Here is a 25087-nt window from a genome sequence, read left to right on the forward strand (position 1 = left end):
AGTGAGACAAAAGAATTTTTTGGCTTTCCAGCAAAAGTTATGTTTACACTATACTGTAGTCTTTTAAGTGTGCGTGAACATTATGTATTTTTTAAAAAGTTCATACCTTAATTTAAAGCTAAGTTCTTCTAAAAATACATAAATACATAAATAAAAAACACTTTCTTGCTAAAAAAAAATGCTAAGCATCATTCTGAGCTTTCAGTGAGTTGTAATCTTTTTGCTGCTGGAAGGTCTTGCCTCGATGTTGATAGTTGCTGACTGGTCAGTAGTGGTTGCTGAGGAATGGGGTGGCTGTGACAATTTCTTAAAATAACACATCGAGGAAACTTGCCACATTAATTGAATCTTCCTTTCACCAAGGATTTCTCTATAACATGCGATGTTATATGCTTGCATTTTACTCACAGTAGAACTTCTTCCAAAATTAGAGTCCTCTCAAACCCTGACACTATTTTATCAACTAAATTTACAGAATATTCTAAATCCTTTGCTGTCGTTTCCATAGTCTTCACAGCATCTTCACCCAGAGTAGATTCCACCTCACAAAACTACTTTCTTTGCTCAGCCATAAGAAACAACTCCTCATTTGTTAAAGTACCGCAAGATTACAGCAATTCATCACATCTTCAGCCTTCACTCCTCATTCTAGTCCTCTTGCTATTTCCACCACATCTGCAGTTACTTCCTCCATTCAAGTCTTGAACCCTTCCAAGTTATCTACAAGGGTTAGAATCAACTCTTACAAATTCCTGTGAATGTTGCTATTTTGACCTTTTCCCCGGAATCACAAATGGCATCTAGAATGGTAAATCCCTTCCAGAAGGTTTTCAATTTACTTTGCCCAGATCCTTAAGATGATTCACTATCTATGGCAGCTGTAGCCTAATGAAATGTATTTCTTAAATAAAAAGACTTGAAAATCCAAATGATTGCTTGATCCACAGGCTGCATAATGGATTTGGTGTTAGCGGGCACAAAAACAACATTAATCTCACTGTGCATCTCCAACAAAGCTCTTGGGTGACCAAGTGCCTTGTCAAGGAGCATCCTTTTTTCTAGCAGTATGTCTCAACAGTAGGCTTAAAATATTCAATAAACCATATTGTAAACAAATGTACCATCAACCAGGCTTTATTGTTATTTATGTGCATGGGCAAACTGGACTTAACATAATTCTTAAGCATCCTAGGACTTTCAGAATGGTAAATGAGCACTGGCTTCAATTTAAGGTCACCAACTGCATCAGCCTATACTAAGAGTCAACCTGTCCTTTAAAACTTTAGATCCAGCCTTTGACTTCTCCTCTTTAGCTATGAAAGTCCTAGATGGCATCTTCTTCCAGCAAAAGGTTCTTTCATCTACACTGAAAATCTGTTTAGTGTAGCCACCTTTGTGAATCAGCTACATCTTCTGGATAACTTGCTGCTTTACTTTAAACTTTCATGTCATTGACATGGCTTCTTTTCTTAAACCTCACACACCAACCTCTGCTAGCTTCCATTTTTTTCTTTTACAGTCTATTCACCTCTCTCAGCTTCCACAGGTTGAAAATTTGGCTTAAGGTAATGTGACTGGTTTAGTCTTCCATGCAGACCACTTCAACTTTCTATAAATCAGCGATAAGATGTTTTGTTTTCTTATCATTCATGTGTTCCCTACCACAGCATTTTAAATTTCCTTTAGGAATTTTCCTTTGTCTTCACGACGTGGCTAACTGGCACAAGAGACCTAGCTTTCAACTCACGTTGGCTTTTTTTTTTTTTTTTTTTAATTTATTTATTTGACAGATCACAAGTAGGCAGAGAGGCAGGCAAAGAGAGAGAGAGGAGGAAGCAGGCTCTCCGCGGAGCAGAGAGCCCGGTGTGGGGCTCGATCCCAGGACCCTGGGATCATGACCTGAGCCGAAGGCAGAGGCTTTAACCCACTGAGCCACCCAGGTGTCCCTCACGTTGGCTTTTAACACGCCTTTCTCACCAAGCTTAGTCATTTCTAACTCTCAATTTAAAGTGAGACACATCTGACTCTCTCTCTCACTGAAACGCTTAGAGGCCATTGTAGGGTTATTAATTAGCCTAATTTCAATATCATTGTGTCTCAGGGATTGGGGAGGCCTGAGGAGAGGAAGAGAGATGAGGGAATGGTTGGTTGGTGGAGCAGTCAGAACACACTCACATTTATCAGTTAAGTTTGCCATCACACATGGTGTGATCCATGGCAATCTGAAACAATTACAATAGTAACATCAAAGAAACTGATCACAGATTACTATCACAAATTTAATAATAATGAAAAAGTTAAAATACTATGAGGAAAACCAAAATTGACACAGAGCTCTGAAGTGAGCAAATGCTGTTGGAAAAATGATGCTGGTACAGTTGCTCAAAGCAGGGTTGCCACAAAACTTCAACTTAAAAAAAAAAAAACCCACAGTATTTATAAAACACAATACAGCAAAGTACAATAAAACAAGGTTGCCTGTAATTAAAATTAGAAAGCCTCTTACCTGTGTTTTCTCAAATATATTTATGGTTTAATTCTTTATATTTAAATCCATTTGGAATTAATTTCATGTGAGGAGTGAGGTAAGGATGCAGTTTAATTTATTTTCCAGAAGACTTGCCAATTGTCTCACTATAATTTATTGAGTAATCTGTATTTTCCCTACCAATTTGAAAAGAGGTTATTATCAATTATTATTTTTATGTTCAGGTATATTTCTATGCTCACTATTCAATTTCATCAATGTATCTATTCCTACATCAGTACTAACCTGTTTTCATTACTGCAACAAAAATGCTTGCCTTATACCTGCCTTTCCTCGGCTATTCTCTTTGCTAAGTTTTAATAGTTATTTATTTGCTTTACTCCCCCTAGTGAAGGTAAGTTCCTTTAGAGCAGGAACTGTTGCTTAAGATATTTATAGCCTTGACAACTTGACTATTTAGTTTTCTTAGTAGTTTTCCATCTTGCCCCCAACCCCACAGTGCCTTGCACGAAGTAATCACTCAGTAAACACTAAATTTTAACTGGTAAGGGGCACCTGGGTCGTTCAGTGGGTTAAGCTTTGCCTTCAGCTCAGGTCATGACCCCACGGTCCCGGGATGGAGTCCTACATGGGGCTCCCTGCTCAGCAGGGAGTCTGCTCCTCCCCCTCCCTTACCCTCCATCCCTCCCCCCATTCATTTTAGGCACATATACGCACATGCCCTCTCTCTCAAATAAATAAATCAACTCTTTTAAAAAATAACATAAAATAAAATGAATTTTAAGTGTTAAAGTAGGAAGAGCAAGATGTCCCAAGCTGAGAGACAGAAATCAAAAGCGCAAATTCGTGAGAGCGCAAGCAGACAGCCCCAACAGTAGTGATGTAAGATAAGGGGGATGACAAGCAGCACCAACCAGGGTGTCCGTCTGCTCGCAAAAGCACCAGTATCGCTGGTGTCAGTGAACCTGATCTGGTGCTTGATCAAGAGCTATGATCAACAGATCTTGATGACTGAGGGAATGACTGTCTTTGTCATCCAAGTCTGTAATGGATGAAGAACCGACTACCCATTGCCTCCTGCGTTTCCTGAAGAATGGCTGTCCCTGTAAAGCACTGAAATTTGGCATATGTGTACCTCATCATCCTGAGGAGCTCTCTCCCTCTCAAAGTAGCCCCCTGCGTGTTGATGAATTGCCTGTGTTAGGAAGCTGTATATTTATTCCAATGATTCTGCCATAGCCCACAAAGTTTTATTGGCATTGCCCTCAGAGCCTAGGGATAATCCACATGTAAGAGGATTTGGGGTAAAGCTGCCAGCTGAGAGTTAAACTCCCAAAACTAACACAGAACCATCATTTTCCAAAATTTGCATCTTTCTTAAATGGTAAAAATTTTGGATTTCCAGTCACGTGGAAAGTCTGGTTCGGGAGGTCGTGGTGGGTTTGAATATGTATGCCTAAAAGGCGCCCTTAGTGATTATCAGTTTGGGAACCACTAACATAATGGATTAGATTAATCTAGATAGAAATGGGTTGTATAAGAGACTGAAGAAACACGGGAGTCCAATTAAGTTAATTAGGGTGTAGCCTTAAAACAAGAATGTAACTAAAGAAAACCAACCTCATTATTTACACTGAGATCTATTTAAAAAAACAAAAACAAAACAAAGGACCGGTGCTGATAGAAGACTGTGTCAGACTCAAGCCTAAAAGAGAAATCAGAAAAATGTGTCAGTACTTTGAAAATGAAAGAATGAATGAACACACAGACCAGCCAAAGCAAATTTTCAGCTCTCCTTCGATAACAAAATCAGAAAAGTTCTGGCCATGGCAGTTGCTAGAATAAAGTATGCAACCGACCTTTAAAATATGAAAATCCTCTGAATGCAGATGTTTCAACATGGATTACCTTTGAAAAGGCCCATTAGTTTGAAGTCACAGTAGGTAACCCTGACGATAGCTAAGTGCATAATTTTGGGCAAGCTGCTTACCTCTGGGGGCCTGTTTCCTACCTCTGAACTAGCGTTAGATTGTTTCTGAGTCCAGATAATCTGTAAGTTCTCCTATAGGCCTCAAATTCTTTGGTTCTAGGACATAACCATCTCTTATCGGATGCACACACAAGGATCCCTGCTACTGACATGGGCCCAAAATCTTGCTGCCTCACTTCTTCTAGTCCTTCCCTAAGACAAGACCTGTGACAAGTGGGGAGTCAGACGAAGAGAAAGACTGCTGCTGAGCACTCAGGCTCCTCTATAGATCATTGTCTGATCTCTGAAGGGGTTTCTGGTCTGTGTTCCAGGACTCAGCCTTGGTCTCACATCATTCCTTCCTTTCTAATAGGCATTGTCCCTTAACTGCTGGTTGAAAGTGAAGGTGATTTCCCATGATCTTTCCAGGGCCTCTGCTCTTTGAGAGTTATCTAAGCAAAGACATTTGTTTGTCATTAAGAGTCTCTAAAACAATGTTACTAAACAAATATGTCACAAAGGTATGAAAGAGAGAGAATTATATCTTTATGTTGTAAGGATTTTATGCTTAAGTAATCCCTATACCCAACATGGGACTCGAACCTACAACCCCAAGATCAAGAGTCACCTTCTCTTCAAACTGAGCCAGCCAAGTGCCTCAAGAACTATACCCATTAAAAAAGTAGATAGAAATTGGGGCACCTGAGTGGCTCAGTCAGTCAAGCGCCCAACTCTTGATCTCAGCTGGGGTCTTGATCTCTGGGTTGTGAGTTCAAGTCCTACATCGGGCTCCATGCTGGGCATGGAGCCTACTTAAATAAACAAATAGGGAAATAAATAAGTAGATAGAAATAAGGATAGAGATAGGAACTGTGGTAGAGATGGAGAGATCTTTCCATTAGGGGTATCAACCTAATATCCCAATATACACAGAACTCTGAGAAACTGAAGAATAAATAACTAAAAATCACATAGCTGAAGATATCAACCCCTGACCCAAAAAGACATAAAAACAAGCCATAAACATTTAGAAATTGTTCACCTTCAAAATAATAAGAGAAATACAAATTAAAGCAATGCTAAAATAGCTTTGTTCTTGCCAGGTAGTCAAAATTTAAAAGCCTTGACAAAATATTCTGCTGGCAAGACATTGGAGAAATAGTTGCTCTCATAGATTACTAGTGAAAATGCAAAATGGCACACACTTATAGAAGGGAATTGGGCAATAGCTAACTAAACTACGTGTATGTTTACCTTTTGGCCCAGCAATCCCCCATTTATGACTTTACCCTGAAACTATACTTCTATCATAATGAACAGACATAACAGCAAAAAATAAGCAGTTGAATAAGGTATAACACATCCACTCAATGGAGTACCGTATAGCTATAAAAAAGAATAAGGAAGATCTCTATGAAATTATATGGAGTGATTTACAGAATATAGATTTAGGTTTAAAAAAAACTGAAGTGCAAGGAGTATAGATGGTATGCTCCCTTTCATGTAAGAAAATAAAGGTGAAATAAGAATATGTATATTCGCTACGTATTTTTGCAAAAAGAAACACAGCAAAAATAAATGAGAAATTAATGAGTCTGGTTTTCCACAGGGTAAAAGCAGGGTATAAAGGGATAAAGGAACACTACACATTTTGGAATATCCTTTTTAGGTATCATTTTGGCTTCTGGAAGTTTATTACTGCTCTATTTACTCAAAAACATAAAAGTAAAGCGACATGAATGGAGGTGGATGAAAAATCTAAAATGGGATACAAACAGAAACAAAAGTCTTACTGTATTTCAAATAAATAACCTAAGCATACTAAAGAAAAATAAATTAAGCCAAATAACTTTTGAACACAATGCCCTACTTATAGAACCTTGATCTAAAGACTAAAAGAGCTACAAACACTGAACTCCACTTTAATATATACATTTTTCTCATTGGTTTCGGTGCATAATTTTGAAATTATTTTCAGTGTGTCATAGGATGGAGTAAATGAATAAATATTTTGAGAATGCAGGGAACCAGTTTTCTTGCTTTTGGAGAAGACATACAAATATGGAGAGGGCAGGCTTTAAGGAATCCTGTGTTGTTGGATTGAAATTGGATACAATATGAATTTATAGTTTTTAGTGCATATATAAGTATAGAAATAGATATGCTTGTTTGTGTATATATGAATGTTTAGATACAGTATGAATTTATAGTTTTTTAATATATATGTACGGACATAGAAATAGATGTGTATATCTGTTTCCTAGGTTTGTCTGCTGAAAAACTTGGACACTCCATTAGCATCCAAATCTGAGTTTCTAGATACCATTCCCCACTAAAAGGAACCAGGAATCCCTAGAGAAACAAGTGATTCCAGGGCTCATGTGGAAAAAGTACGAAATGAGAGTTTCCATTATCTTGTGTCAAAAAGTAAATAAGTGCTCAAAAAAATGATGAGACATTTCAAAGGAACACAAGAACCAGCTTAAAAAGTGCATCCATTGGTCAAATCTGAGACAGTTTGAGCATAAAAATTAATAATTATAGTAATAAACAATAACCCATTGAACAAAAATAAGAATCTGTTAGTCCATACTTAATAACTGGCACCAGAAAGTGCTCCCTCCCCACAGCATGCCAACTCATAAATGTAGAAAAAATGACGGAGTTAGAAAATCAACATTTTGCAGCTATATAGTAATAATTGATTCAGATAGATCATTAATGAATGATAAAACTAGTAGATAAAAGTTTGATGAGAAACAGTTTATTTACAAAGTCTCAAAACATCTCACTACAAGTTATTAATTACAAAGGGGAAAGTAGTAAATTTGCAGGAGAGAAATCTGGCAGATACCACCTTAACCAAGTGATCAAAATTAGCACCATCAATAATGAGTCAAACTGACAGAGAACGTCTCTTCATAGAACACACTGAGAAGGACACAGTAGCACTTAGGTAGGATTCCTGCCAAAAAGGTATAACCTAAGTCTCATCATGAGGCAACATTAGACAAACCCATATTGAGAACTATTTTAGAAAATATATGACCTGTACTCTTAAAAAAAAAAAGTCAATGACATGAAAGGTAGAGAAAGCCAAGGAATCCAGACTATGCACACTAAATTCCAGACTATGTAAACTAAAAAGCCATATAAGTAAATGTAATACTTAATCCCATATTGGATTGTGGGCCAGAAAAGCAAAATTGCTAAAAAGCGACACAATTGGTAAAATCTGAATAAGATCTGTAGGTTAAACAACAGCATTAATATCACTTCAAAATTTCCTGATCTAATATTTGAACTGTGGCTGTGTAAACGAATATCCTTATTCTTAGGGACTATACACTCTAGTACTCAGCAATCTTTTTTTTTTTTTTTTTTTAAGATTTTATTTGACAGACGGAGATCACAAGTAGGCAGAGAGGCAGGCAGAGAGGGGGGAGGGGAAGCAAGCTCCCCGCAGAGCAGAGAGCCTGATACAGGGCTCAGATCCCAGTACCCTGGGATCATGACCTGAGCCGAAGGCAGAGACTTAACCCACTGAGCCACCCAGACACCCCTGTAGTACTCAGGAGTAAAGGAGTATGATGTATGCAACCCACTCTTAAATAGTTCATTATCTATGATATAGATAAAATGCTAACAACTAGTGGAACGGGTGAAGGAATAAGGAGGATTTTGTGGGGTTTTTTAATCTATTCTTATAACTATTCTCTAAGCTTGAAATAATTTCCAGATGGAAAGAAGGAAGGGAAAGGAAGGGAATAGCTGGGGGGTGGGGGAGAAAAGAGGAGGGAAGGGAAGTGGGGGAAAGAGAAGCAAGTAAGCAAGCTTCAGCTGAACTCTTATTTTAAAAAAAAGAAAGAACTCTAGTCTCCTATCTCAAAGCCTCTGCCAGTGAGGTCACCTGTTGGCCCACTAATGTGTGATCCCTCCCAGAATCGAATAGCAAGTGTCAAATGTTTACTCATAGCCATGACCCCAAACTATTCATGACTGTTCTGTTATAAAAAAAGATAGCAGGAAAAATAATTTTTAAGAAATACAACCAACCCCAAGAACCTTCTACATGTGTGGCTAAACTTGTTTTCTAGCTAGAAATCTCAGAAGGCTTACAAGAAGTTCCCCACAGAGCACAAACTTCTGATTCAGAATCAGAACTAGGCTCATATCACTGCTTTGCAACTTAATAGCTACTTATTTTTCTGAGCCTCAGTTTCCCCTTCTGTCAAATGAACATAACTATGCCTGCCTACATCACACAAGTGCAAAAAATATTAAATAAAATAATAAATACAGATATAATGACGTGTATAGCACCTAGGTTATGCTAAATTATGTTCCATATATCTTTTTTTCCCTTTTCCTTTCCCACAAATGACAAGAGTGTACCTGATAGTATAAACATCTTTAGGATTATGACCAATATTCAAACATGAAAGGTAAATATTTTTTTAATTTTCAAGTTAATCAGCAGTAAACAGATTAATTAATATCTATCAACAGGTAAACTAGCCAGAGCTGCAGGCTCAAATCAGAAGAAAGAACCAGATAATGATCTAACTGGAAGCCAGAAGGTCAGCTATGAAAACAGTCCTATGTGTAGGACACAGACAAGGAGTCCCTTGTTATCACTTGGCTATTACAAAGTACTCAGCATCTCCTTTGGTGCCCAGACAGACATTCAGACCTTATAATCGTATCCCAGCCAAAACTCTTGGCCAAAAGCAACACCAGCTTGCTTGAGACGGTAAAAGCTATTGGTCTACTCTGGAATGTTTAGAATCAAATATAAAGATGATGAAATAAGCCAAATTATGCTACTAATAGTTTCTTCGTGCATTTAGGAATGATCTGGGTACATTTTATATTTGAAGTATTTGAAGTGTTTAAGAGATTTTAGGGAATTTGATAGATTTCGCTTCTGATTCTAATTTGATTCAGTATAACTCAGTAATTTATTTTAGACTCGGATTTTCAGTTGAAAGATAAAGAGAATTATGCGAAGTTTGTAAGCAGAACTGGAATGTATATGAGTAGCATGAGATGGACTACATTCATTAACTTAATTAGCTTTTTTAGAGCTGGGAAGCCTTTGGTGGGCAGGTTGGGCAGTAGAAGTATTTTAAATAATCAGATACACTCAATTTGTAAATGCAGTTTAAAATGTTCTAGGGAATTATAAAAATTGAGATGTTAATAGCACAGATGGTTTTAGGGAATTTGGTCTGTTCAGCTACTCAATCAAATTATAATCAAATACTGCCCTGGATTAATTATATTTATTTTTAAAATAAGAATTATAATTTGAACTTGAAGGCTTAAGGAAAACTAGTTTTAATTTTACTTTTTAACTTTTCTAAGTTGAATATTAATTCTAGAATTTTGAGGTTTAAATTGTATTTTATATCCACAAAAACAAATTGCACAGAAACTAAATAACTCACATGGACAGTGCCAGTTTTAGGTTGATGACCACTTAGATCTCTACTGTATTTTGTTTCCTAGGCAAGCTACATATAGAAAATGTAATTGACTTAATTTTGAATTAAATATTTTTAAACTATTTAATCTTCAGGAAGGAAGGAAGGAAATAGGAAAAAAAAATCCATAATAGGATGATAATGCTAATAACTAAAACTTATTTTGTCCCTAATATGTACCCAGCACAGCTCTGAGCACTCTACATCTACCACTATTCACTTAACCTAAAACCCCAAGAACTCTTAGAAGGAGAACAGAAGTGCCCAGGTGGCTCAGTTGGTTAAGCATCTACCTTCAGCTCAGGTCAGGATCCCAGGGTCCTGGGATCAAGCTCTGTATCAGGCTACCTGCTCAGCAGAGGTAGAGAGCAGAGAGCCTACTTCTCTCTCTTCCTCTGCTGCTCCCCCTGCTTCTGTGCTATCTCTGTCAAGTAAAAAAATAATATGTAAAAAAAAAAAAAGTAGAAGAACAGCAAAGAATTAAAGTGTTGTGTGGGTTACCCCAATCTAAGAAAGAAAACAAACAAACAAAAAAAAAAAAATTAAGGAAGGGAGGAAGGAAGGAAGAAAGGAAGAAGGAGAGAGGGAGGGAAGGAGGGAGGAAACTTCGACTAAAATTCAATTTTTAAAAAATTCTAGTTTCCTGTCTCGAAGCCCTTAGGCCTCTGTGAGGTTACCAGATGGCCCACTAATGTGTGAGTTCTCCCAGTGGGAAAGCTTGAGTGTCAGATGTTAAAAAAAATTCTAGGAAAGGGGTGTCTGGGTGGCTTAGTCGGTTAAGCATCCCTCTCTTTTTTTTTTTTTTTTTTTAAAGATTTTATTTATTTATTTGACAGACAGAGATCACAAGCAGGCAGAGAGGCAGGCGGAGAGAGAGAGAGGGGGAAGCAGGCTCCCTGCCGAGCAGAGAGCCCGATGCGGGACTCGATCCCAGGACCCTGAGATCATGACCTGAGCCGAAGGCAGTGGCTTAACCCACTGAGCCACCCAGGCGCCCCAAGCATCCCTCTCTTAATTTCTGCCCAGGTCATGATCTCAAAGTTGTGGAATCCAGCCCCACATCCGGCTCCATGCTGGGCACAGACCCTGCTTAAGAGCCTCTTTCTCCCTTTCCCTCAGCCCTTCCCCACCCCAACTCGCACACACTCTAAAAAATTCTAGGAAAAATTCTTATGTCAGCATACTAAAGTAGCTCAGTTCCAATACACAGCGCCCTGTGATACACCTGTTCGTGTGTTCATTCACTCTCGCAAATAAATGTTAAGTTCTTAGCTTGTGTAGGGCTAGAGAGTGGGGAAGAGCTTGAAGAGAGGCAGGCCTGGAAACCAGTTAGGAGGCGGCGGAGGTGACGATCTGGGAGGAACTGACGGCGCTTCCTAAGACTGGTTGGTGGCTCTGGAGACGTTGACGAACAAAAAGACTGAAGAGTTCTTTAGAAGCTGGAATCGGTATGACTTACTGGGAAGCGGGACGCTGTGGGAAAAGGAAAATCTCCCCTCAGGTCCTCAAAAAGCAAAGCCTGAGACCAGAGTGAAGGTCATAACAATGTATTTGGTGGACGCAAGCCCAAGAAAGTGAGAATGAAGACAAGCGAAGCGAGCAAGGACAGCTGCGCCAGAACGCACTGAGCTGCGCCGCCGCCCTAGCTCCTGGTTGGCAACCAGAGGCGAAAAGAGACCGCAGCTTGCTTAGTGCACATGCGTAGTCAGCACCCAGGCCTCCTCAGAGGGGCGGCCAAGAACAGAGCCTGAGGTGATCCACAAAGGAGAGAAAGGATAACTCTCACAGGTGATCTTCTACCTTCCGTCTACCAAGACAAAGAATCCTAAGGAGGGAGTAAGCCGAGTGACAGAAAGTGAGGAGTTAACTTTGAATAGGTTTCACTGGCTTTGGGGAGATGTCTGGATCGAAATGTCCGACAGGCAGGTGAATGTAGATGGAGTCGAGAGCTCAAGAGAAAGCCAGGTTATAGAAGGCTGGGTACGCGGTGCGCTAGGCTGTGCCCCCCCAGAAGCCCCGTCTAGGAATGAAGCACTCATTTCCCTAGCTGCCAGCACTGTTGCCTGCTGGTGGCCCATGGACAGATCCTTCTCCAAAAATTACCCTTTATCAAAGGAAGCAGCCTAGCCCAAGGGTATACGCCAACCATGTGCATCCCAAGGACTCGTTGATGCGGGGGTTACAAAAGTCTGTCCCCTTTGCCTCAATTCAGGTCATCTCTGAAAGGTCACACCACCTCTAGAATTCCCTGGAGTCAGATGGTGCCCCGCTGTATCTACATTGCCAATACCACTTCCCTCATCCCATTCCCAAGGTGGTTCCTAGGACACATGCTTCCATATACCACTGCATGCAAATCTCTGGGTCAGAGTCTCCCAGACAACCTGACCCAAGAGAAAGTGGAACCTGAGGAAGTGAGAGTTCTAGGTGGACAATTCCTTCAAGAAGCTTATCTGACAAAGAAGAAAAATTCCTGCAAAGAGGTACTTGCAAAGGAGGATTTTTTTTTAATTGGGACACACTAAGCATTTTTATCTGCTGATGGCAAAAAGCCAACTGAGAGGGAAGAAGGGAAGATTCTGAATAGAAAAAGGACCCTGAGAAGAGAGAGGATCCAAACGACAGGTAGAAGGATTGCCTCGTAGAAGGAGAAAGAAGTTCCCTATAAGGAGAATGAGGGAAAAGGAGAGGATGGGTGTGGATGTAGGTGAATTCATTTTCACTGTAGGGAAGGTTAGATCATCTGCTGAGAGGAAGATGAACTCAGGGAAATTCAGAAGCTTGAAGAGGGTGGAGAACATCAGAAATAGGCACTGAGGCAGTGGCAGGGAGAGTCGTGGGGCGGGAATACTGCATAATGGCTGAGCAGCGATGAGGGCTGCTTGAGAGTGAGGTCACCAGGAATTTATGGTGGCAATCATCACAGCACTCAACATGGTATGTTATAATTATTCACAGGCCTCTCTCCTCACATATGCCTGACAGGCTGGAGCGCCCACTAAACGATGAAGGAATGAATGGACCCAGTTTAAATGAGCTCTCCAGTCAAAGGGCCTCATCTCCTCCACCAACACAGTATCATCAACTAAAACCATACGACAGCTATCTTGGGTCTCTCACTCTCTGATATCTTAAGTCTCAAGAAATGTTGAGATGGAAAATACACCTTTGTACAAGTTTATCACATGTTCTCTGTGTGTGCTCGGTAACGCATGTAGGTATTAAACAGTTTCCCAAAGATCACTGGGTAGGACAGAGCAGCCTTCAGGCGAACTCAGGTCACCTGACTCTCTTTCCATATACTGTGCTATGAGATACGTGGTGTGAAACTGCCAGTGAGTTCCAGATGATTCAGTAGGTCTTCAATATTTCTTTCCTTTCTTCCTCCTTTCCTTTCTCCCCCGCCCTCCTTCCTGCCCCCCCACATCCGTCTTTTCTCCCTGAGCATGGTAGACCTCTTGGACTCTCTTCTGACCTCCCTACTAAGCTGTCCCCCAGCTTCATTATGCTCAGCCCTCATTTGCACATGCTCTTGACACCTGGTGTTTGGTGGCAGAAATGGCTGATAAAATTCCACACTGATTAATTTCATGTTTAATCTAACTGATACTTCTGTAGCCTTTGCAAATAACCTTTTTGAACAAAAACTGCAACGGCTCATTCCAAACCCGATCAAAGAGGTATGCATGACTCACAGCCACTAAATAAACATTGATGCCTGATGGCAGTAATATGGCTATTTATATTCAGAGCCTGATTTAACCAGTGGCATTCCTGTAATAAGATAATAAGCATGAGCTGTTTACTAGGAAAAAAAGGAGAGTCTGTGGTGCTGGTGTTCAATAAAATCTCTTAACAGGCAAATGAGTCTCTGAAATTGGTTGGCAAATACATCCAGAATGAGATGTGCTAATTAGTTGCTGTTACTGATTTTCTAAAATAAAGAGTTTAAACTTAAATTAGCCCTGAAATTTAGTACAATAAAAAATGCTGGATGTATGCTATCACGTTGAAAATCTTATAGATTATGCCTAATATATGTCCAGCAATACAATTAAGAAAAAAAGAACTCTGCACCTAAATCATTAGAATTTAAACAGAGACTAAGAAGAGGTTTTATAGAGAGAGAATTAGAAGCACAGATATTTGAATCTCAGGTTCGAGGTTTTTTCTATTCGGAGAGCATTTGTAGGTGATCCTCTTGGCTATACTGGTAGAGATATCTATTACTATAAGCACTTTAATTTTTAAATAGAAAGAGCAAAGGAATGCAAGAATTATCCTAATAGCATTTGGATACCCTTTAAAAATAGATTAACCTATTCAGAACCAAGATCACAGAGATTCTCGGTAAGCTCAGAGGAGACAATTGTCTGGATTCAGAAATAAACGATGAAAGCTTCAAGCTTTGAAGCCTCCCCCAACACCTTCCAGCACCGTTTTTCCTCCACTGAAGGAAGAGCAGCAGGCACCTCATGCGTGCTTCCTTTCTCCTCCTGCCACCACTCCATGTGGCCCCTTCCAGCTGCTAAGGATGCATCTTCAAACCTCTGTTTGCCAAGTTGGAGGGGACTGGCTTCTGTCTGGACTCACAGCTTCAAATAGTGAGACAATCTCAGGATACAGCCAAATATTTTTTTAAATCAAATATTGCATCTAAAAAGATATGGCTAAGTAACAAGAGCCTTCAGACGGTGTCTCTACCATTTTTTTTCTTTTTCCAAAAACCAAATATGAATTCAAGAAACTGTTGTTGGCATTTAGCTGGTGGAGAGATAATGGTGGTTTTCCCCGAGCACACGGTCATTCTTTGAAAGCCAGCCAGATGAGCAGATGTAAGTGCTCTAGCCCAGAGTAGTCATGTTCCTAAAGTCAGCAATGAGTCCATTCATTCATTTGGGTCCTATTTGTCTACAGTTGAACAGACAAAGGTTGATTATTTATTTGCTTTAATTAAGATGTTTAGTCTTTATCAGAGTTACTTTAGTCACAGGGGTAATTGATTATGTACATCTTTGTTTCCATTTTATAACGAGGCCCCTAGCTCAGGTAGCAACATTTACAGCCATTCCTGAGACCTAGGATTATGGAGAACAGTGTCATACAGGTTAACTAATAATTGAAATCATAAATAGAATTCTGAGTCATGAACAGGTGGTCTTCTCTGTATTTTTCAATAGTATTAAAGTTCTCTTAAAACCAACTCTGGCCAGCTTAAGACAAAAGGGAATTTACTCAAAAAGATATCTATAACCTTACAAGATGTGAGATTGAACAGCCACTTCTCAGAAGTCAAGAATCCCACTAGCTCCAGAGACATGAAGACAAGAGCTTCTGGGCTCATTCTTCTATTTTTGGAGCTAGATGGAGCTAACATCTCCTGGTTCCTTTGTTTCTTTTTTTTAAGATTCCATATTCTTAGACAAGAAAATATGGTTGGTCCAGCTTGATTCCAACAAATGACCTAAACAAATCAGTTATGACTGAAAGAAGAGGGGGACAAGGTTCCATGGTACAGACATAGCTTCCATGGAAGTCTCCAGAGACAGAAAGAGAGTGGTCAGCTGGACAGGACACCCAATAGCCCTCTACTAGTGCTCCTCCAAGTCCTGGTTCACAGTTAGATGCCAACCCAAGAGGGGATAAAGAGCATGCATCAGAATCTAAATCAATATGCTGCTTACTTTATCAGGAAAGTCTTTGTACTATAAAAAAAAAAAAAAGTCAGTGGAACTTAAAAAGTGTGCTCAGAGATACAGTTTGTGTTCTGGTTCATTACTGCTTACATCCTCTTGAACCAGTAGCAAAGAGTTTGCTGGGTGGCAACTGCCTGTGGACCACTCCTTGAGTAGAAGTCTCTTCGCTTCAGTCATTATCTGACTTTATGGGATGGTTCTAGAGCAATCCAGAACATAGGTTTTGAAGTTGCTTGGGCTTTAGTTCTTGCTATGCCTAATAGCCAAATGACCCGGGGGAAATAAATACTCCTAGCCTCATTTTCCTAATCCACATCGGGGATAATAGTACTACCATATTTGTTAGGACCCCTTCAATTGCAGGCAGCAGAAATTCAAATCATTAGGTTCAACCAGATGAAATTAATGATATCCAATCTGGAAAAAAAAATGGCAGTTTTATATGGTTCAAACCAATGGTTTAAGCAAAAAGAGATTTTATTGGTTTATGAAACTGGACAGCATAATGGTGGAGTAGGTACCATATACACCTGAATCTAGAACTCAAATGGATAAAGAGAAACTTTGTCTTTTCCAGCAACCAGAATCAGATCATATGCATAAAGAAACTCTAACTGTTCCTACTTAGGTCATTCTCCCAACCCTCAGCCCAATCAGTACCAAACAAGACACAAAGTTTCATGATGGGCCAAAGTTGGGTCATATGGGTCATATACTTGGGAATAGTCAGAGTGCTATGATTAACAGATTGGCAGGCCTGTCAGCTAATGTCTTTCTGCCCTATTTGGTCATAAACCTAATGCCTAGCACCTAATAGGTGCCCCCCCCAAATTAGGTAAATAAATAATTAGGGAAGTGGTATTATGTAGCCCCTCTAATCTAAAGAGGGGGCAGAAAGAGCAGCAAAATTCCATAATAAATGCCTACATCATATGGCTGTTGTAAATATCAACTAAGAATGTGACACACATGGGACAGGGCTTAACATGTAATGGCACTTTTATCTACAGTAGAGACCAGATCAGGGTAGAAGCCCACATTTTTCGTGTGTGACCTACATGTAAGCACCCAGGTTTCTCAGTCGACTGAATGAGCTAATAAGTAAACTCATGAATAGACAATGAGAAATCTGGATCCTATATCTTCCTGTGGAAAATGCTCTCCACCCTATCGCAATTTTGATTTTGTCTGAAGTTTTCCTCTAAATAACCAGACAAGAATCACACACACAACAGGGCAAAAGCAATCAGGCTTTGAATTACAAATGGAGGCATTTTAGTTGAACACCTACGTTAAGAAAACCTCCTAGAGTCTGGAAAACAAATCATCTTCAGTGGAATGTCAAGAAAACAGGCTGGTTTTCATCACAGTTCTTTCTCGTGGCCAGAAAGGGGCAGGTGACTTTGGAGAGCCCTTGCCCAACAACTGGTGACATTTGTAGGTCACATTCCAATCCAAGGGAAGCCAAGGGGAGGGGGATGGGCGCAGGAGATACAGTCAGAATGTCTGACTTGGCAGGTGTCCACAGATCTCATCTAGTCTAACCCCAGATTTTAACTGAAGAAGGAACTGAGGCCTGGAAGAAAGAAGGGGCTTGCCTGAGGGACACAGGGAGGTCCCTGGGAAGGGGCAGAACTGACTCCAAATTAAGTGCACGTCCAGTATTCGTCCTCCACACCACACCACAGGCAGTGATGGCTCAGCGTGCCCCAACAGTCCCCCCTCTACCATGGCTGGGTGGACAGGAAAGCAGGTAGAGAATGGTAATACTTCAGTGAGAAATCAGTAAGACCTTCATGTGGTAAAGGGTCAAAGGATGGGAATTAGTGTACCTGAAGAATAATCTGGCTCCCACTTTCGGTCACCAATCCCCCATGAATTACTAACCTATACCTTTCCACCTGCCACATGAAAAGAATCCAAAACATGAAAAAAAAAATTAAAAAAAAATAACATGTCTAGCAATTTGAGAAAATAACAAATTCAGTTATTTTATGAACAGTTCATTTTCTAAAATAAAATTCAAGAAAAATGAACCAGACAAAAGGTATCTGAGCCTTTTCTGAATAGGAAAAACATACATTTAGGTGCCAAAATACTGACCTTGTGGATTTAGGAGGATTGGAACTAATCCAAAATCTAAGACATGTACTCACTTAGAGGGTAAGGGTGGACCATTAGTCACCCACCCCACCCCACCCCACCAAGAGCTATTCTGTCCTTCTTCACTGACAGAACTCCCATTTTGCTAGGACTGATAGAATGCCCAGTTTCAGTTTATGTCTTCTGTGAGATATAAGTAAAGGACATCGAGGCTTTCTAGAAAGCCCCCTTTAAAGGGAAGGACTCAGAAGGCAGGCCCCTTCTGTTCCTCTTTCTGTGTCTTTCAGATGCTGGGATCAAGTGACTGGAGTTCTAGAAATCATATTATAAACATGGGATGAAGATTCATCCTAGGGATTGTGGAATGGCAAGCTGCAAAGACCTTGGATCTCCAAAAAGTTCATGGCCCCGCCACATCAGCCCTATACTGCCCACTTCTGGACATCCTACTAGATGAGAGGAAAAGAAAGTTCTGTGCTGCTTAAATCAATTTTCAGATCAGCCATTTCCTGACTAATACACACAGCGTGCCCTTGGCAAAGTAAGTTCTTTGGCTCCTCATGCCTCAGTTTCTTCTGCTTTGAAGTTGAGTCAGAGTACTAGCCAGCTTTAAAGAACATGTATATAATACAGTGATTTTAATATTCTGTTTACTAAAGCCCTAGCAAATTTTTGGAGGTAGTCCAAAGGACAAAGAGGGTAAATACATGGGCATCCAAATGCCCAATATTCAGTCAGAACAGTTCCTCTTCTATTTGATTTTTATATTGAGTTTCCAAGTAAGATTTCATGGGGGGGGGGGGAGGGGCAGTGGAGAATTTAAAGTCCAAAAGAATTTGAAAATCACTGGCATGGAAAAATGTTTGTCCTTTGTATGTGAGAAGGACACTTGGGGCACACCACTAATTCTGTGACTATACTTTTCTAACACCGCCAATGGATCTGATGATGCCAGTTCAGTTCTTCTGGAGACCAATGTCTCCCGCTTGCAGACCAGCGTAAGGGAGCAGTCTGAAGCCATGGAGCAGTGCAAAATGCCCTGACCTGAGCAGGAATAAAATCAGTCACACCCTGCCCCCGATACCTTCGAGCTGTGCTGTAACCTTCTGAAGAATAACTAACAAGCCAGAGAGCCATGCACAGCTGTGCTCCAGGGTGTTACACAGAGAACCAGAGGAATCTAGGGAGCTGTGTCCAGAAGGAAGGCATTTTGTCACTCATTGGCTCTTGTTACCTCGCATAGCCCTGACCTCTCTAACCCATCAGACTTAGTGTCCTTCTTTATTCAAGGGTTCAGTAGTCTTCCATATGGGAAAAAGTTCCCAACTGAGATTTTGGGAAGGGGAAAGGGAACGGGAATGGGAACAGGACCGGGAAGGGGAAGGACAAGTTAGGGTAGGAAATGGAATGGAGGCAGTCCTGGGATTTTCACAAAACGTTGACTTCTAATCATGCTATCTCTTAGCAGAACATCTCACCTGGGCCCTGGGGAAAGACCTAAACTACAAAAATCTTGGGCTCTTGGAAATCAGCCTCTGTCTGCCTGAACCTCTCACCCATCCACAGAGATCGCTTCAAATCCCTGAAAGTGATACACACAAAGCTCATTGCTTATAGAAGGCCCCTCTCCACACTAGGTCACCTCAAATCATAAGGAGCAGCAGAGGGCTGGGGTCCGATACCTATTCCACCGGAGTCCCTGACTCCAAATTCTGCATCCCAACAGACTTTATTTCAACCTTGACTTATCAATCAAGCCACAGCTTGTTCTACTCAAGCCCTTGGCCCTGCTTCTCTGAACATGATCATTGTCCATCAGCTTCTCTCACTTTGTTGGGGTCATGTCCCACTGCTGAGCCCTCAGCCTCATGAGCCCTGTCCTTCATCAATTCTTGCTCACTCTGCACACTATCTCCAGGATATATATGTGCCCATTCAGACCGCTTCCAGCTGCCAAAATCTAGACTCTTCTGGAAATAGTTAAGCTCTGCCTGCTTTCTTTCTTTCTCATCTTCTCAAACATCTCTACACAAGCACACCTCATTCAAATAGGTCATTAAAATAGCAGATCTCCTATTGCATTGTGTCTTACCTCTTTCTTTTCCACCCAAACTCCACCTTTGCAAATACATCCTTCTGGGTAGGTTTTTGAATGACAATGAGGGAAATTAAAGAGGAAAGATGACATTAAAAATTAAGAGAAAGAATTTGCAGGGTAAGAAGAGTAGATGGAAAGTCCGTTTCCTGTCAGATACCGTGAGGTAGATGGGAGTGCTAAATTTCGTCTCTTGGTCGTCTGCATCTATTTCTGCCTCTTTTCTATACTCTTCTCTGGATCACAGGGGTTGGAAGACTTAAAACCATATCTTTCTGACTCCTTTTCTGCTAGGATTTTAGATGTGAATTATCTTCTGCCATTAAAATGTACTGACGTGCTATCTGGCATACAGAAGGAAAACAGAGATCATTCTTTCTGGGACAGTAGTGGCTGATAAGCATGCTCCCACAAACACAGCTTTCACAGATTCTGTGTTACACTCTCTAATGACCAGCCACAAGGGTAATGAGCAGGTGTCATACTGGCAGCCATTTCCCAACCTCTGGGTAACAGTAGAGAGTAGACAGAAGAGAGAAAGAAGTCTTTTTTTTTTTTTTTTTTAAGTTTTATTTATTTATTTATTTGACACAGAGAAAGAGAGAGAGATCACAAGTAGGCAGAGAGAGAGGGGGAAGCAGGCTCCCTGCTGAGCAGAGAGCCTGATGCAGGATTCGATCCCAGGACCCTGAGATCATGACCTGGGCCAAAGGCAGAGGCTTAACCCTCTGAGCCACCCAGGTACCCTGAGAGAAAGAAGTCACTGGATTCAGTAAAGTGGATCAAGCCACATGCCCTTCGTGGGAAAACCTCCAGCTCCTTAACCTCTCTTCACTCCTCATCCCCATTACAGGGTTAAATAACTGAGACAGACACTATTCTTTATAAATGAACTTTAAAATAGGTACTATTGGAATGACTGCTAGTCCAGGATTCAAGTCTAGTTCAATGTTCAAAAATCAATCCATAAAGTCACCCACATTAATAAAGAGGAAAAATCCCTTGTGACCGTATCAATCAACGCAGAATAAACATTTGATAAAAACTCAATGCCTATTCATGATTTTAAAATCTCTCAGAAAACTAGGAATAGCAGGAAACATCCTCAATTTGATAAAGAACAACAAAAAGACCTATAGCTAACACACTGTAAAAGACTGAATATTTTTCACCTAAGATCATACACAAGGTGGGGCGCCTGGGTGGCTCAGTCTGTTAAGCTTCTGCCTTCGGCTTGGGTCATGACCCCAGGACCTCAGGATCAAGCCCCACCTTCTGCCAGTCCCCCTCTTGTGTCTCTGACTCTCTCTCTCTGTCAAAGAAATCCATAAAATCTTAGAAAAAAAAAAATCAGGTACATGGTAAAAAGGTCTGCAAAGTTGTCTGCTTTCACCACAGCTATTCCTGTGACTTAGCCAGCTCAATAAGGCAAGAAAAGAAAATAGAGGCATACAGATAAGAAAGAAAGAACTAAAAATGCCTCTATTTGCAGATGTCATCACGGTCTACATAGAAATCCCAAGGAATCTGAAAAAAACATTCCTCAAACCTGTAAGTTCAGCTAGATCACAGATACAAGATCAACATAAAAAAATCAATTGTAACAATAGAAAAATTAATTGCATTTCTATATTCTTACAGTGAATATATGGACACAAGTTAAAAATACAATACCATTTATAACCACTCAAAAAAATACAGCAGTGGAGTGACTGTGTTCACAGGTCTCTTGGCTACTAGAGAGTCCCATTCTGAGATAAAACACCTCTCCACCCTGACTCTAGTAAAGAGGTCAGGAAACCTTGAGTAAGAGTGGAGGTACTAATTTCGGGCAGTTAATTACATTCTTTCAGCATCCATCTCCCTGAAGTTTTCACTGGGCAAATCCTTCAGGAGGACATCCCCATTAGCTATTCATTTTTCTTTCGCACTGACTGGAGAATGAAGTGACTGTTGGCTGTGTCACACAACTCGTTGAAATTCACCCCTGGGTGAAGTGATCCTCAAATAATTACCAAATGTAGTTCAGGTAACTGAATTAGTGAATTACATTGGCTCCTTTGAGATGAAAGACTCTTTAGGAATGTGAAATACTTTGGTTCTTTGTTATTAATAACCTGAACAATGAAAGAACCCAAAGTAGTTTTCAATATGCTCCAGGAATGGGATGACTAAAATTAAAGAATGCAATTGATTTTCATTTTCCATACTTTTCATTTTCTATCCTTTTCATTTCAATAGTCAGGACTGAATATGACAAGTCATCAAATCCCCTCTGATGTTAATAAGGCACCAACTATAGAACTCTGGGAAGAGAAAAATTCAGCCACACTGTGGCAAGTAGGTGGGTCCCCTTTCTATGGCTTATTATCATTTCCTCTCACCCACCTTATTACCGTACCGTATGGGTGAAATCCTCCTACCTTGACTTGCTTTCATATTCTTCTGCCTTAGTCTAATTTTCCAAAATTAAGTGTCTCAACTACTCGCCCACCCTTCAGACAGACAACTGTACCCATCACTTGTACCCAGGAGGGGAAGTTGGATGCCCTCAGCTTAGTGCTCTGCCCTGGATACAAAAAAGACAGAAGCATAGAGGTGAATCCCCAGCAGAGAACTTGCCCTTGGGGCAGAAAGAATGGGAAGTAGTAGGGAGGGGGCTTAGGGCTGGCAAATCAAATGCCAGCCTATCTGAGGTTGGTAGAGAGTTGAAGAAGGCGGAGATGGATATGAGTATCCTGCATTTTTTAAATTAGAATTACAGTTCCTTGTTTCCAGTTTTCATTTTGAAAGCATTGAGGGTTTTTCTATTTCTCCTCCTTGCTTTTCAAATACCTTTTTAAATGTAATTCATTTGTTTTGGAATTGGGATAGGTAATCCATTCACGTAGTTCATAAGTCGAAGGCATACAATTTTATGCAGTAAAGTCTCCCTCCCCACACATATGCTCCAGCCCTCCAGTTCCCCCTAGAGGAATCCGTGTCTCTGATTTTCTACATTTCCTTGCAGAAATATACACGTAAATTTGTGCACAGCATCTCTCACCATCTTTATTTTTTTTGGAAGATTGATTAATTGATTGATTGGGGGAGAGGGAAGGAGAGAGCAAGAATCTCAAGCAGACTCCATGCTGAGCATGGAGCTCAACACGGGACTCAACACGGGGCTCAATACATGATTCTGAGATCAAAACCCCATCAGGACCCCAGTGGAAATCAAGTCTCTACCAACTGACTGTGCCACACAGACACCCCACCTCTCACCAGCTTTTATTTACACAAATGGCAACCCAATATTTTGTTCCATTCCTTTTTTTACTTTATACCAGAGGTCACTCCACACCAGTACACAAAGAGCTCCTCAATCTTTCTCATGATGAGTAGTAATCCTTTATATTAACATAGTATCATTTGTCTAACCACTCTCCCACTAGTGATCTCTTCCATTATTTACAATTTTTTGATACTTCAAACAATGCTGTAATGAATAACCTTGTTCAACAGTGATTTCCACATCTAGGAGTATGTTGTAATTTAACAGAATTGCTACTAATAGAATTATAAATAATTCCTACAAGTAAAATCGCTGAATCAAAGATTATGTATATTTTTAATTTTGATAGATACTGCCAAATTTCCAATCCATGTCAAATAATCCAATATCCTTTACCCACTTTTATATTGCATTGTTGGTCTTTTTCTTATGGATTATGTAGCAATGAATTGCAAATATGTTTCCCAATATGTTCAATAACTTTTGATCCTCCCTTAAGGTTATTTTGTGTGCACATTATTAAAAACATTGAATTTTTCAATCTTTTATTTTACAACTGCTATAATTTGTGTCATATTTTAAAAGGTTTTCTTTGGTCATAAATTACAACAAGAAAAGAGTCCTTACCTCTTCATATTTTTATGGTTTCAAATTTTTATGTTCAAAATCTTTGACCCATTTGGAATTTTCTTTGATAAAGTGTGAGGTATGGCTCCAATTTTTTTTTATGTATTCATTGCAATAGCTGGCTACCATATTGTCTAAACACCATTGATAAAACATCTAGTTTTCCCCACTGGTTTGTAATGAGACCTTTACTATATGCTAAATCCCTGTATGTGTTTGGGGTCTACTTGATATTGATTCAGTTTCATTTCTCTATTCATGAACCAGTGGTACCCTATTTCAATGTTTTAGAACTTAACTAAAATTAATTGTACTACAATTTTTAAAGCTTTACTTCTCTATCTCCCCAAAGCAATGACATTTCTTCACTATGTCTTCTAACTTTGTTTACTTTCCCTCAGATAGCTCATGACCATTTTTTTTCTTAATCTTCCAGAGAAAGAAATTTTGCTTCTACCAGCTGCATGGCATAGGCAAATAAATGAAATAACCTTGGGCCAGTAAGGAGAAGACCAAGGGAATATCATCTTTTACTTTTCCAAATCCTAGTGCATGACAGGGTCTCAGGGAACATGCTCTTTTGTTTCTACAGCCATCACTTGAAAATCAAGTTCTATTTAATGAATATTTATTATATGGCAAGTTGTTTCAGTTAGGATGCTTTTGGCTTTGAGTCATAAAAACAGATTCAAGCATCTTTAAACAATAAGGAAATGCACTCATTGTGATAACTGTACTTCTTAAGGGACAAAGGGTTCAGTAGGCAGTTTCAGTGGCCCAGCCACGTGATTACAGACCCAGGGCCTTACCATCTTTCGGCTCTGCCATCCTCCAGCATCTGTTCCCTCTCAGGCTGATGGCAAGATGGCTTTAGTAATTCCAGGTCTCCCCTCCAGACATGACAACACCCTGAGAAAGAAGAGATGACATCTCTTTTGTTCTCTTAGGAGCAAGAAAACATTTCTCAGAAGTCTCCTGTGTCTCGTTGGTCAGAATTGAGTGTAATGCCCATTCCTGAATCAAAATCTGGCAACAAGAATGTGATTACCTGCAGTCCATTCAGACCGACCCAATGAGGCTGGGGACGGGTGAGTTTCCCCTAAGGCCCATGGCTGCTTAGAAGACTGCACAGACCTGCACAAAACCTGGATTCACGTAGTAATGTAAGTAGGCAATGGCTGCAGTTAACAAGTGCACCATTTCCCTCTCTTTCTCTCTCCTGGCTGGATTCCTTTGCCAGATATTCAAGAGTGCTCTCCCTCACACACTCTTACTGTCTGAATGGTAGTATTAACAGCAAACTCATTTATTCAATAAACATTTATTGAACTCGTACTAAACGCCCAATA

General features: G+C 40.1%; 1 long non-coding RNA gene across 1 annotated transcript in view; it reads right to left on the minus strand.

The window, feature by feature from the left end:
- Positions 1-24634, minus strand: part of LOC131998785 (uncharacterized) — a 66238-nt gene extending 41604 nt beyond the window's left edge. The window contains exon 1 of the long non-coding RNA XR_009398862.1: positions 24548-24634. This is a non-coding gene — a long non-coding RNA (uncharacterized LOC131998785). The remainder of the gene's footprint in view (positions 1-24547) is intronic.
- Between the last annotated feature and the right edge of the window lie 453 nt (positions 24635-25087).

This window comes from Mustela nigripes, chromosome 13, assembly GCF_022355385.1.
Source record: "Mustela nigripes isolate SB6536 chromosome 13, MUSNIG.SB6536, whole genome shotgun sequence".
NCBI lineage: Eukaryota > Metazoa > Chordata > Mammalia > Carnivora > Mustelidae > Mustela > Mustela nigripes.